This window comes from Apodemus sylvaticus, chromosome 2, assembly GCF_947179515.1.
Source record: "Apodemus sylvaticus chromosome 2, mApoSyl1.1, whole genome shotgun sequence".
Lineage (NCBI taxonomy): Eukaryota > Metazoa > Chordata > Mammalia > Rodentia > Muridae > Apodemus > Apodemus sylvaticus.
In genome coordinates, this window is record NC_067473.1 from 185,596,076 (window position 1) to 185,609,213 (window position 13,138).

Below are 13,138 nucleotides of genomic sequence, written 5' to 3' on the forward strand. Positions count from 1 at the left end.
CACATGTGTTCTCTAGGATGGAAACTTCATAAGCAGTTGTGTGTTAGGAATGACTCAGAGATCTAACTGAAGAAAGGTCAGAAAGGATCATAGTTCACCATGTCCTTCATCTGTGCACATCTCAGACTAGTGTCTGAAATCCTTTTACACTGGCTTATGTGTAAGCCAAGTATCAAAGAAATCTGGGAGGACATCTCCTGTGCCCAGATGTTTCATTCTCACCACTCTATGGCTTGAACCAGGCCAAGAGAAAAGGTAGATAAGACCCTTTCTGTTTAAAGGGGGATGATAACTTATTTTGTAATATTTAATATGAAGCTAGAGATACAGACTCGTTCTACACTGTTACACACTTAGCTCTGCAGGTAACAGCAAATCCAGCAGGTAATAGATTTGACACTTGCTACAACTGTTTCAATCAAAGTTTTAGTCTACCTGTGAATTCTATGGCTTTGTCTGGCCCCCTGGGCCTGCTCTGTCCTTAGACCTGTTTCCTTTATGCTTGTAAATTAGCAATAAAAGCACGGAGACCTACATACTTCTTCACTTACATTCTCAGAAGAGATGGAGTTCTGTCCAACCACTCTATATGAGTGATTGACAAAGTAGTCCACATGACTCCAGGAATCGGCACCCTGATAAACCCAGGAATGGGACATCACCCCACCCTGCCTCTGACCCTAGCAGCTGTGGCACGGAGGTTGTCTTACCTCCTTCTAGCTTCTGTCAGTCGGGCATACCTGGACTGAGCATGCTTACCTTGAGCACAGCTAGAAAGAAGAACAGAATGGCACAAGAACCAAATGCATACTCAGACAAGAACGACCAGATCTTCTATATGGGAGTCCTTTACCATCCAACCACTGTTCTGTTAACTGGCATATTATTTCTCTGCCCACTCAGCTTCACTGTCAAATGCATTAGGTCCCTCTGGAGAGTCTTAGAGCCTAGCAATCAATCAGTATGGTATGCACAAACATCTACTCCTGGTAAAAACAAAATGCAGTGAGAAAAGTCAAAATAACAATAAAAATCCTCAACTAAAAAGATGCCCAGAAACATTACAAAGTAGTCACAGCTCCTCATCATACTCCTAACAGGTTCATGAGGACTCTTTGCTGGCTTAGTTGGCAAAGTGCCTGCTGTGCAAGAATGAGGACCTGGGTTCAGATCTCCATCACCCACATAAAAGTTAAGTAGGGTAATGCAAATCTGTGATCCTATTGGTGGAGGAGTTTGGAGGGGAGGCGGGGCAGAGACAGGTAGATCCCTGGATCTCATTGGCCTGAAGCATAGGCAAACTCATGAGCTCTCACAGAACTTGGAACTCATAAGACATAAAAAGAAAAAAAAGGTAGAATGCAATAGAAGATACTTGACATCAGCATCCGGCTTCCATATGTATATGCATCCATGTAAATGTGCACTCACATGCACACATGTACACATGTATGAACATTCACATGTAGCACACACATAACAGACTGACTACTGTTTTATGTCTCTTGATAATTTAAATTGTACCTTGTTATCCGTTGCCCTACATGAGGGCAAAGTGATAAGCAAGACTGGGTATTCCAGATTTTGGTGCCAGCAGAAATTTTAGCCCTCAAAATAAGCCCTAGTTCAGTGTGGGGCTTTTCACAGTGGTTCTATGCCATGGCAACAAAACAACCACCCCCCACAAACAGACAGCGGGTAACAAAACACCCACACCCACACCCCAATATAAAGCTAAAAGTTCTTCCCAAACCTTTTTAGGCCCACTTGGGAAATATCGCCTGAACTTCCTGCAGAGTCATGAATAATAAACCCTTTCAGAGATTCTCATCTTATATATGGAGACATAAGTCTTGAGATATCACACACATTTTGCTGTGGTCCTTGCCATTTCTGTGGCTAACTCCAGCAGCATCTGAATCACCCTGGTCATGAGCAGAACTTGGCAACTCCCTGCTAGTGTCTTTAGGTGGATGACTAGTGTGTGGAGACATAGTGAGGTGCCACCTATGACCCAGGAAGCACCCACATCACACATCAGATCTGCTTTGCACTGTGATCTTGGACTTCCTGGTCTTCAGAGTTGTGAGAAATAACATGTCACCTATAAGTCACTCAGGGCTGTGTTGCAGCTTTCAGACGGGACTTGGAGTACTTCAGTATTCCATAGGCTTTCTTACCAGATGTACCTTCATATTCTGTCTCTTTAAACAGCTTCAGAACTTGGAGCCATCTTCAGTTCCCGATTATCCCTGTCCCTGTGCTGACTTTGCTATCTATAGCATTTCAAGAAGCTTTTGGAATTCTATAATCCTCCATGGCCACCTCATTCACAATTCCTCATTCCAGCTGCTTCACATCTATCCTGGTTTCCTCTCCTCACGCACACACCTCTGCTAATGTAATGCCCTCAACCTTGAAGAACAAATCTTCAAGTTTTCTATTGCCTTCAGAATAGAGCTTAGTTTGCAAAACTCTTGCTTATCTTGCTTCCTCTAGAGAAAGTGCTATTTTTCAAGTGTGATCTCATGTTATACCACCTGCCCCCCAGTGTAATATCTATATTGAGGATTCTGCAGAATTTCTGATTAAAATGGCCTTGATTACCAAGTGGTGGAATGCAACAGATCCAGAAACAAAATTAACTTGGGCTGTCTTTAGTTCCCTTAATAGCCATTTACACCCATGTTCATATGTGATCTAACATTCCCTTTTACTACCAGGTGACATCTTTGGAATGCATTTACTTAGCAGAATTCCAGAATCCACTAAAGCTAAGGCTAAGAAAGTCATAACATTTGGAATATATAGGCAGAGACTTCTTTGCTAAGATGTAGCCTGTCTAGCTCATGTCTTCAACAATGCTTGCAAAGTGCATTTATTTGTGACTTTATTTTGTCCTGTGACTATAAAAAGATCACATAATCTCATCCTTGGTGGAACTATGGTCATTTTGCCATAGTTTGAGTCACTGTTCCCAGGCCACAATTACTTGTATTTGGATACCAATAAAGTATCCCTTATTTCTTTCTGGAATGGTGGCTGTGTTTTGCACTGACAGCTGTCACAGCCTGTCTCCACTACCATCTTTGCTTCCACAATACCTACCTACAAAGTGTATCTACCCTACAGCTCCAAGCAAGTGAAAACATTGAATCCATGTTCTTCCATCCTTCCTTCTCTTTTTCATTCTCCCCTTCTTCACTACCTCCATTCTTTGTTCGGTACACACTCCTCTTTCTTCCTGGATTCGATCCTATTGATTCCTCAGGGCTTGTCTTGAGCTTTCTTTCCAATGAGCAACACCTTCTGGTTAGCCAGGTTGAGAGGAATACTCAGTGCCTTTAATTTGGTTCAGCCTCATTTCTGATTTGATTGCATCTTTTTCTACATTTGCTTTTGTGAGTGGGAGCCATAGTTCTCATCTCAGGTACTGTGGATCTGTAGACATATGCACAACAAATGTCTAGAGCAGTGTCAGACAGCATGTAGAAGCACTCTGCTGAGTAATCAAGATCAAGGTTTGTGCTCCAGAAGTGAGGCACAGAAGAGATGAAAGACCTCTCTTCTTGCAGAAGGGAGTGTAACATGATGTAGAAAAGGATCCGAGTTCCTAAAGGGTAGAACTAGCATGCGACTCAGCAATTACAGTCTATGTCCAATATCTATCCAAGGGGTAAGGGTTACCACAATGCTTCTAGAACACCATTCATAGAAGTAATTATTTATGTAAGTGGACTTACAAAATATTATGCTAAGTGAAGGAGACCAGGCACAGAAGGTCACATATCTTGTATGGATAAGACATAATCTGAAGAAGCAAGTGTGACAGAAAGTGTATTAATGTTGCTAGGGCAGATGTGATGGGTGAAGAGATGGAGGAAGGGAATGACTACTGAGGATCATGGGATTTCCTTCGGAAGTTGGAAGTAATGGTGATGGGTGATTACATGTGAGCAAGTTGAAAATTAAAAGCTAAAAATACAGATTACTTTGAGAGATTTCTGAGGTGAGATTCTGATGACTTATAAACAGTGGTTGGAAAATGGAGTGGTTGCTATAGGAAGAAATGGTCATTCTGTTGGTTAAATCTGGCTTTCTATCTTGCTCAACAGCATGTTACTTTTCCTGAGTCTGTGTTCTTATATGAAAAGAGAGTAAATATACCTATATTGTACAAATTATGAGAACAGATTTTTACTCAATTTTTCCTAATACTGTAGGCATACAGAATGCTCTACTGATGTGACTACCATCACTATTAAGTCCACGAGATACTGAATTTTGGATTAGGCCAGATAGAGTAAGCATACAGATGTTTCAATGGAAAGGCATTAAAATTTCAAGCACAAAGAGAAAAGATAAGGTGACATACAGATTTTGACTAACACTTTAAGAAAAGCTTATTGAATATCTTTCCACTTTCTTGACTACTAGGCTGGATGTACAAGGAGAAATGGGAAAGAACTTGCTGAATGGACAAATAGAAGTGGTCCTCGACTTGGTGCTCAACTGGAAATTAAAAAAAGTATGTATTTGTAAGGAAACATCAAATTTCTATGAGATGGAAAAAGGTCAGAAGAGGTGATCTGATCAGTATCAGCTGTTCATTAATGACTTCAGGTTGCCCAGCTCAGTGGAGGATTGTCAAGATCCCGTTGATATTTCCCACTCTGAGAAAAGAGATTAAAGATCAGTCATTTTTGTTCAGTGGAAGACAAAAGCAATTCCTAATAATGCCCTTTGTATGAAAAATAGAAGTAGTCCACAGACTCACACTCAAAAATCAGGACACTAGGCAGTAAAACATCTCGGATTCATCTGATTCACTCCTAGATTGTTACCACTTGACTAATCCCAAGTAAATGGTATACATTCAATAGAAATTAAGTGAATGTTGTTTAAACCACCTGAGAAGTATGCAACCTATTGACCATTTCCATATAACAGTCATGACTCTCTAAACAATTACTCTTCGTTCAACAAAAACCTATCAAGTGTGTGTATTCCCTTCAGGAAAACGTGTTGACTGACAGTTTTGCTCTAAGGATGTCGAGCAGCTAAAAATCAACTGTCTTTAATAGAATACGAATGAGCTGCTATGATTGAGTCGATTACAAGTGCTACAGTCCTAGTGCTACAGATCTTCAACATCCTGTGGTTTAGAGAAGCTTTCAGCCTAGGCAAGGTCAGGAACTTGAGAGTTCTGCTAAGCCAATAGGACCAGACACACGTCAAACGTTTCTTGAGCAGGTCAGGTGCTTTATTCAGTTCTCATATTTTGGTTGCTTGTAAGAGGCAAAGTGAGTAGAAGGCTCTTCTCATGGTAGATCGAGTTCTGGACAGTAGAAAGATTCTGATTTGGTAGGTGGTTTTATGGGCCTGTCACTAAGGGAGCTTGAGAACCTGTACTAGGAGGTAGATCTTGAGAAAGGTCAGGAAAAGGCGTTCAATCGAAGTCAATCTATCCCAGAGTGCAATTACCTGAGAATCAATCTACTAGGAGGTTCTTCTGTGCCCAGCCCCTGAATCTCTGATAGGAGGAATATCTGGTGGGGGTTTGTTTTGGCTCAGGATAGGTTTCTGAGGATGGTCAGGTCAGTGGAAATCAGGTCAGTCCATTTCACAGGTCAGGTCTCTCTTCAGATGAGGCTCAGCTGGCCTCAGCCTGGGGTCACGTGATGTGCCCGCAACTGACTGGAGCGCCGCGCGCAGGCCTGGGCGGGCCTAGGTAGAAATCAACTTCCGGTGAGGAGGTCCTGGACGCCGGGTGGTGCGTGGGCTGCCCCAACGTGGGTTCCTGGGCCCGCAGTCCCCGGGAGGGGGGGTTGCGTAGCCGGTGTCCCGGAGCACGTGTCTGAGAGCCGGGTGTGACGCGCAACAGCGCGGGGAGCACTGCGGCGGGAGCAGGTAATCGGGTGCTCGCCGTCAGGGTCCGGGTCTCGGCCGCGGGTGGGAACGTGGCCAAGCTACCGCGAGCCGCGAGGCCTCGGCCGGGCATCTCATGGGACCTGGGTCCGGGAGGCACCCCGCTCCCGCCCTCGCCCGCGGGGACCTGCACTTGCGTGGTCCCGAGTGGAGAGCCATAGGAGTTCGCTCGCTGCCCGCGCCGCAGTTGCCCCGGCGGAACGGAAGTGTTGACCGTGTCGCGGTTCCCGCCGGTGCCGAGCGGCGCACCCCTTCCGGTCTCAGACCTTGGGACAGTGCGCAGTGCGGGCAGGGACTCCTCCTGGAGAGCTGATCGCAGGACACACCCACGGCGGCGTCTCGGGTTCTCACCCAGACAAGCACCTTGCGGAGCGCTTGGCCTCTGTCTGTCACACACCTTTCTCCGCCCCCAGGATGCGGCGTCTGCGCGGCCGCCTCCGCCGGAGGGAGCTTTGCTCAAGAGTTGATGCTGCTGTGGCTGCACTGGGGCGGTGTGGCCGCCGTGCGCTTGGCCCTCTGCTTTGGGGAACTGAAGGCTTTGGGCTCAGCTGAGGTCCCTCGAAGGCCGCCCACGAATTCCAACTTCTCCCTCCACTGTGTAGACACTGACACATCGTCCATCCCTAATGCTTAAACCTCCCGGCTCGCCTCGGTGGATGGCTATGGAACGTGTTTGCATGCTGCGTGGTGGTGGTGGTGGTGGAGGGATTGCCTTCTTGTCTCTGGGTGGGCCAACAGTCACCTCGATTTAAGGCAAAAGCCTGAAGAGTACTCACAGGAAAGGGCGAGGAGAAGTGCACTTGTGTCCTCTCAGCCACACCTTCTGTTGCTTTTGAAGTTGTCTGTTCCTCACTTGTTGGGATAAGTGGCTCAGGGAAGATGCTAGGTCCATTGCACCTTCCTGGTGACCCTATGTGGTGTGATAGTGTGTGGAGAATTGCCTGGTGGGAAGTTTGGCTTCCCTTGGGATGGCTAGGAGGCGGTTCAGTGGGCTGGGAAACAGGAACTGGTTGCCTAGCAACATCTTACTCCAAATGGAAAAAAACATAAAACAAAATGAGAAAGTACAGGATTTTTGAGTTTTTAAGAAAAATATTAATCATAATCCTTCACAGAAAAAGAAAATTGTTTAGAAAATCACCCAGAGAAACATCCGTTGTTCATGTCCCCCCCCCTCCCCCCCCCCCCCCCGTGTGTGTGTGTGTGTGTGTGTGTGTGTCCCGTCCGTAAAAGAGCCTGTCATTAGCTTATCTCAAGTTTGAATGGACAGGGCTTTGCTTAATGGGACACTTTATTCAACACCCAGGTACTATTAGATCTGTAAAGATTATAGAATTTTTATTAATAAAGCTTTGAATGGAATCTCTCTCAAAGACAGAAGCCAAATGGGAATCGATTAAAGTGGGTGAGAGAGAATGAAAAAGGAAAAATGTTTTAAGGTTCACAATCACAGTGCCCCACTGGCTACTGGTTCTGTATAATTTACCATCAAGTTTTGTCATTTCCATTTTAAAGGCCACTCTGTATTAATGTGTATGGTAATTTGGTACATTTTTGGGGTTCGGGTTCCTGTTGTGTCTCCTTTCTTCAGTTTTCAGTAACTTGGGCTTAGTTTATTTGAACTAGAGTTGATGTACATTTTCCTGAAGGACATTTCTTACAGTTTAGTTCAGGGTAAACCTTCCACAAACTAATTCAGATGCCTATGTGTGCACTCTGACAAGTGTGCCTGGTCATACAACAGTTTGCTCATTGGAATCACTCAGGATGGCTACAGATTCATCCTTTGTCCGATTTTTCCTCTCTGGAGTTGTGTAAGTGGGAAGGATGCAGTACAACCCTTGTAACTACCCCCCCCCCCCCCCCCCCCCCGCAGAATACGCCAGTCTTTTGGTGTCTCCTTAAAAAGGGGACGTGGTACTTCTGTCTGTCAGTAGACCACAGGGTACTCACTCACTAGTTGGTGGGCATTTAGGTAGTTTCTGAGTTCTGTATTTTGGGATGAAGCTGTTGCAAAAATGCATTTAGGGGGGAACAATCTTATTTAAGTCTTAAGAGAGATTAGTTCTCATTTTCTTTGCTTCTTGTTAAGTGGGATGCTGGGCCAGGCGGCAGGTGCATGGCTAACATTTTAGCTCTGCTGTTTACCATGGTGGCTGCAGTGTGCTGCACTCCTGCCAGTGAGATGCATGGTCCATGCTGCTGTGCGTCAGCCAGGTCTTGGCTTTTAGCTCCTGCTTTAGCTACTTTTTCCTCAAGACTCATTGAGTTTTCTTTCTTTCTTTTCTTTTTCTTTTTTTAATTTGAGACAGGGCCTCAAATAGCCCACTCTGCCGTCAACTGGCTCCATAGCTGAAGCCAGCCTTGAACTCCTGATTATCCTGCCGTCACTTCCTGAAACTGAGATTGCAGCTGTGTGCCTCCATGCCTGGCTCTCACAGATGATTTTATTTGAGATTCTAGTTAACTAATGTGCAAGACATTTTCCTGTGCTGCTGTTTGCTGTCTATGTTTTTTCAAGAGGCATCTCTCAAAAGTGTTTTGTGAGTTTTTATTGTCTAATTAAAAAATCTTATACAATCTGAGCACAGACTTTAGATACACGTACATACACACACACCACACTGTTATAACACAATGTATATATGTGCAGTGTGTGTGTGTGTGTGTGTGTGTTTGAGTCTGCCATTTGCTCCTTTCCCTGACACAAGAAAGGTGTGAGTGAGACTTCATTGTTGATGAAATCGATTGGATCAGTTCTTTTTCCTTTTTTTTTTCAAATTAATTTGTACACTGTCCAAGTTTGCAAAGAATTTCTGATTTTCTCTATCCCTTTTCTAGTTTTAGGTATATACTTAGGATATGCTGTCAGTTACTCTTCCTTTTTAATGCAAGGTGCAGGATGTGACTTTCTCTTTGCCTTTCCTTCATGCGTGGGTTTGGCTGCATCTGAGGGAACCTTTCTTACTGTCTTTCAGCAGGGTTCTTGTTGGCACTTAGTGAGGAGGCAGTCACTGTGTACTGGCTTTCTCTTCTGTTCCATTGCTCTGCACATCTCTCCTTTGGTCCAGACTACTCTGCAATGTAGTTTATAGAATGTCTTAAAGATAGAAGGCTTTGTTCTCCAGCTTGGTTACTTTTCAAATTGTTTCAAATGCTGTAGCTCCCTTTTCTTCCTGTATAATTTTCAGAGGCAGCCTACTTTGTCTACTGTAGGGATCTGGTTAGGAGTGCTTTGAAGTTATAAATCCCTTTGGGGGTGACTGGCATCTTAGGTATCTTTAATCTGCTAGGTGATTCTGCTTATGCTGGACTTGGGGTTCTCTTAATGTTTTTCAGCTTTCAGCATAAAAATCTTGTTCCTGTTTTGTTCCATTTGTATGTGTGTTCATTTGGTGCTACTGCAAATGGTATTCATGCGCATGTACATTTCAAGTTATTGTTATTGCTAGTTATTGTTATAACTATTGATGCTTACATGTTCTTGAACCCTACAGTGTTGTTCAGCTCACTTATTAGTCCATGTGGCTTTTATGGACTCTTTGGGATTGTCTGTGAATTCATGTATTCCATCCACAGAGGCAGTTTCATTTCATATTTCCCAACTGTTTGCATTTTCTTGTCTCATTGCACTGTGACGGCTTCTAGTTATGCTGAATAAGAAATCTCAGGAGGCATTTGTGACTGGTAATTTTCTTTCAAGAAAACATGTACTTTTTTTTTTTTATCATTTTGATGAGCTCGAGGAAATTATCTTTGACTCCTGGTTTGTTTAGAATGTTTATAATTCAATCATAAATGGATGTTGTATTGTTTTGTCTTTTTGTAGAAATCATTGTTAGTTATGGTAGAAAATTATCCTACTGTTATTCTGAGAAGGCTGCATTTTGGTGCCCCCATGTTGTTTATCATTATGAAGTTTATTAAGCAAAATTATACATATATTTTAATTCCTTTTTTTGAAGTCTTGGATTTTGAGTAATTTAGTTCTCTAGGGAGACTTGGATATAATGTCATTTTCTATATATATTTCATTATCAGTACAATTATAAATCATTGTCATTCCCTCAATTATAAATCATTGTCATTCCCTCAATTATAAATCAGTCATTGTCACTCAGTTATAAATCATTGTCAGTACAATTCTAAATTACTGTCATTCAATTATAAGTTACCCCAATGGAGATAACATCAAGTCTGTCTTCCCTCTTTATTAAAATGCAGTTTCCATGAGCTCTTTGAGAGTGCATCTATAAGAATGTTCAAGTTGCCGGTTTTGATGGTGCTCTCTAGTAAGTCCAGGGTGTGTCTTTTTGTTGATTGCTTCCTCTTCCAATCCACCTGTATGTGCTGTACTCTTTGCTAATTATTGTTTGTCTCGATCTTTTTTTTTTCTCTGAACACTGGACATGTAAAAATATATTATGTGCTCTTTCTGGTTGTTTGCTCATTTCTCTTCCTTGGGATTTGGTCTTGTAGCTGTTTGTTTGCATTATAATCTCATTCTTGATATATCATGGAATTGTTCTCATGTGAAGCCACTGAAGTCTGTTTAGATTACTGGCCACACACAGTTATTTCCATCAATGCATAGAGCTAATGCATCTAGCTTTCTGCCAAGCATCTCTGAATGATGGTGCATGTTCTTAATGCTTATGTGAGCAGATTGTAACTACCTTAGTCTTCATTTGCCACTTGTGCAGAGACAGAGACTTAGGTATTTTTCTAGTGTGTACACACACACACACACACACACACAAGACCCTGAGCATGCATACAGCTTTATGAACAAACTTGGCCTTTTAGATTTTCATAAAAATGTTGGATCTTTTAATAATAATTCATAAACATGTTACTCTTCCAGTTCTCATCTTTATATGTTAGCTAGGTATATGCTCATGTAGCTGTCACCACCACCTCTGGCTGCTGGGTTTTAAAAAGCTGGCCTTGTTTGTTTTTGACAGAGGCCATTCTGGGGAAAGGTTACTGTCCTGGCAACCTGAGTGAGATCAGACGCAGGTAAGCACAGGAGCAGCAGGCAGCTGGACAGGTCAAGAATGGGTGGGTCCTGGGCTGCTGGGGTTCCCTGTGCTTTGAACCTGCTGTTTGCTTAGGTCACGAGTGCTGGGGAGGACAGGGTGAAGGTAGAAAGGCTCACAGTCAGAGCCTCTGTTCTGTCAGTGGTGTTTTTTGCACATATGCTTCCTGGGTTATTGCAATCCTTGGGTTGGTGCATGAGATTGTTGATTAGCAGTTGTGCTAAAGCCTAGAATCAGCTCCCCCCTTAGCGGGGTGCTGCAGAGCAGTGAGGGGTCTCTAAGTGTGGAAGGACTCCGTGGAGTGGGAAGTAGATGTGGTGAAGTGGGACAGACACACTGCTCACTGTAATAGACTTTACCAGTGGTGAGGTAGGACAGACACTGCTCACTGTAATACACACTGTGTCCTCTTCGAGACTGTCACTAGCTAGTATGTGACACTGTTTCTGTATAGCCTACACAGATGTTACTACAATTTTAGGTTTGTGAATTACAGCTGGATTGCCAGAGTCATTTTGCTCAAAGGGAAAGTTGAAAACAAAACAAGCCATGTATTGAACTGTGTCCTATGCCTGAACATATTACTTAGGGGAATTGAGTTTTCTTTCTAAGGAATTCCCCTGTAAAAGACAGCCAGAGCCCATTTCCCCCTTGGTTGGGTACAAATATCTAGATGTGTTTTTGTATATTTTCATGTTTTAGTTACTGAAGGTAACTGATTTTTTTCTCCCATTTGATAGAATGTTACTGTGTGGTAGCAGTATCTGTCATAATTGAGCATATACAGGTATATTTTTGCAGAAGGGATTCTTGTCTGTAGACCCTTGATATGATGGCTCTGTCCAGTGTGCTTGTCTGTGAACTTTTGTGTGGGGTAGTCTGCATCTTTATAACCGAGGAAGACCAAATGGTTTGCAGATGTAATAAAGAGATAGGCTTTCATTTCATATTGGTCTGTGCTGACATTCGCTTCCTTATTTACAGAGCTCCTGGGAAGCAGGGCTATGGCAAGCTGAGAGTTCCACATCCTTGTTTGGTAGGCCAGCGTGTGTAGTTTGGGGTTAGGTTTTTACTTGTTGGTTACTATGGCCTTGCTCCTCTTTTGGCTGGTATAGTTTTTTAAGGTTCAGTATAAAATATAAAACACCAATATATACACAAGGAAAGGAACTTGAGCAAATAAAAATGAGTGTCATTTCTGTCTCCCAGGAAGTAACATTGCTTGAGTTTAATTACATTAATTGACTCAGAAGAGACACAGGGCCAGCTGGCACTCCTACAAGACATTGCTAACCTTATAGCACATGAACAGCCCTATGGGAGTGCCTGGCTTCCCTGCGGGAAAACTTGGTTCACCAAGGTGTCACTGTGATGGAGAAGACCGTGCCCAGCTACTGCTTTTGGATTTTGAGTTGTCCGAGTTAAGGCATGAAGGTGTGTTTCTGAAAAGGACTTTTAAATGTAACATATATGATAGAAGCTTTATTAGAATTGGTGTTCAATTACTTACTAGGTGTGGAGGTAAAAAAATTATAGGTGATTCATGTTAAAGTCAGAATCACATGAAAAATATGTGCTGAGGATTCTGGTATTTTCAATTCAAGGGAAATGAAAATTAGTGGTTAGAATAAGTTTTATATCATCTTGGAAAAATGTGAACAGGCAAGTACTTTATGTGTTTCTCTTGGTGAACAAGTCTGTTTTCTTTTAAAGAGACACTATTAGCAGGTCAGACCTTGATAGGTGCATAAAGTAGGATCTGAGAACTCTCAGTCTGAAAATTAAGAATCCAGAAGCCGAGAGGTGTGGAGATACGTAGTTGAGATCTGCAGGGTTTGTGGCGTGTTCACTTATGATTCAGTTCTTAGCACTGCTCCCTGAGATCTTCACAGTCAGGAAGGCGAGAGAAGTTTAAGTACTTTACTGATTGAGTACTGATTGTGAAGGAATGGAGTCTGGGCAGTTGGATTGACATCTAGAGACATACTACCCTGAATATATTTGATAACATCTGAAAGTTGGAACCAGGAGATAGGACAAAGCTCTGATGAGGGATAGGACCACACCCTGAATTGAGATGAATGACCATTCCATGCCCTTCCTGACAAATTAGTTTATGCCCTTGAGGAAACTACACTAGACATGCCAGCTACTCACTCTGTTTCTATAGG

At 42.9% G+C, this 13,138-nt stretch overlaps 1 protein-coding gene across 2 annotated transcripts in view; it reads left to right on the forward strand.

Moving 5' to 3' along the window:
* Positions 1-5,813: 5,813 nt before the first annotated feature.
* Positions 5,814-13,138, forward strand: part of Ccdc91 (coiled-coil domain containing 91) — a 173,787-nt gene continuing 166,462 nt past the window's right edge. The window contains exon 1 of one of the 2 annotated variants that reach the window (XM_052175315.1): positions 5,814-5,910. The gene's annotated coding sequence lies outside the window, so the exon portion shown is untranslated. The remainder of the gene's footprint in view (positions 5,911-13,138) is intronic. The other variant, XM_052175316.1, reaches the window with a different exon arrangement.